Raw genomic sequence first — 2,361 nt, forward strand, 5'->3', positions numbered from 1 at the left:
CGCCAGAGAACCGGACAGCTTCTGGGACGGGCAGAAGCACAGAGCCGCTGAGGCAGCAGCCTGGGCGGGCCGCAGATAACCGGCCACCATCCGGACCAGGGGACAGGTGTCCGCCTGGCTCGGGAGACGGCCTCGGCCTCAGGAGCAGCGGTCACCATCTTGGTTCCAGGACTCCCTGGAACTTAGGATTTTAGTCTGCACAGGTGAGAGTCTGCACCACAGAAGCTGACAGCTTCTGGGAACTGCCAAAGCAACACAGCTTCTGAGAGAGGCCCTGTTTTGGGCCTTCTTCTTCGACCAGGAGGAGGTCCAAAAACAAGATATCTGCGCACCTTCCCTGTAAGAGAGCTTGCCAGCAGAGAGTGCTCTGAGCACTGAAACTCAGAGGAGAGAATCTGTCTCCCAGGTCTGCTGAGAGACGGTAACAGAATCACCAGAAGAACAATCTCTAAACAGAGTCAACTATAACTACTAACTCCAGAGATTACCAGATGGCGAAAGGTAAACGTAGGAATCCTACTAACAGGAACCAAGACCACTCACCATCATCAGAACCCAGTACTCCCACTTCGCCCAGTCCAGGGCACCCCAACACACCCGAAAACCTAGACCTAGATTTAAAAGCATATCTCATGATGATGGTAGAGGACATCAAGAAGGACTTTAATAAATCACTTAAAGAAATACAGGAGAACACTGCTAAAGAGTTACAAGTCCTTAAAGAAAAACAGGAAAACACAATCAAACAGGTAGAAGTCCTTACAGAAAAAGAGGAAAAAACATACAAACAGGTGATGGAAATGAACAAAACCATACTAGACCTAAAAAGGGAAGTAGAAACAATAAAGAAAACTCAAAGTGAGGCAACACTGGAGATAGAAACCCTAGGAAAGAAATCTGGAACCATAGATTTGAGCATCAGCAACAGAATACAAGAGATGGAAGAGAGAATCTCAGGTGCAGAAGATTCCATAGAGAACATCGGCACAACAATCAAAGAAAATGGAAAATGCAAAAAGATCCTAACTCAAAATATCCAGGAAATCCAGGACACAATGAGAAGACCAAACCTACGGATAATAGGAGTGGATGAGAATGAAGATTTTCAACTCAAAGGACCAGCAAACATCTTCAACAAAATTATTGAAGAAAACTTCCCAAATATAAAGAAAGAGATACCTATGAACATACAAGAAGCCTACAGAACTCCAAATAGACTGGACCAGAAAAGAAATTCCTCCCGACACATAATAATCAGAACAACAAATGCACTAAATAAAGATAGAATACTAAAAGCGGTAAGGGAAAAAGGTCAAGTAACATACAAAGGCAAGCCTATCAGAATTACACCAGATTTTTCACCAGAGACTATGAAAGCCAGAAGAGCCTGGACAGATGTTATACAGACACTAAAAGAACACAAATTCCAGCCCAGGCTACTATACCCAGCCAAACTCTCAATTACCATAGATGGAGAAACCAAAGTATTCCACGACAAAATCAAATTCTCACATTATCTCTCCACGAATCCAGCCCTTCAAAGGGTAATAACAGAAAAAAACCAATACAAGAACGGGAACAATGCCCTAGAAAAAACAAGAAGGTAATCCCCCAACAAACCTAAAAGAAAACAGCCACAAGAACAGAATGCCAACTTTAACAACAAAAATAACAGGAAGCAACAATTACTTTTCCTTAATATCTCTTAACATCAATGGTCTCAACTCCCCAATAAAAAGACATAGACTAACAAACTGGCTACACAAACAAGACCCAACATTTTGCTGTTTACAGGAGACACATCTCAGAGAAAAAGATAGACACTACCTCAGAATAAAAGGCTGGAAAACAATTTTCCAAGCAAATGGTATGAAGAAACAAGCTGGAGTAGCCATCCTAATATCTGATAAGATTGACTTCCAACCCAAAGTCATCAAAAAAGACAAGGAGGGGCACTTTGTTCTCATCAAAGGTAAAATCCTCCAAGAGGAACTCTCAATTCTGAATATCTATGCGCCAAATACAAGGGCAGCCACATTCATTAAAGAAACTTTAGTAAAGCTCAAAGCACACATTGCACCTCACACAATAATAGTGGGAGACTTCAACACACCACTTTCACCAATGGACAGATCATGGAAACAGAAACTAAACAGGGACACACTGAAACTAACAGAAGTGATGAAACAAATGGATCTGACAGATATCTACAGAACATTTTATCCTAAAACAAAAGGATATACCTTCTTCTCAGCACCTCATGGTACCTTCTCCAAAATTGACCACATAATAGGTCACAAAACAGGCCTCAACAGATTCAAAAATATTGAAATTGTCCCATGTAGCCTATCAGATCACCAT

The sequence above is a fragment of the Mus musculus genome, chromosome 10 (genome assembly GCF_000001635.26).
Source record: "Mus musculus strain C57BL/6J chromosome 10, GRCm38.p6 C57BL/6J".
Classification (NCBI taxonomy): domain Eukaryota; kingdom Metazoa; phylum Chordata; class Mammalia; order Rodentia; family Muridae; genus Mus; species Mus musculus.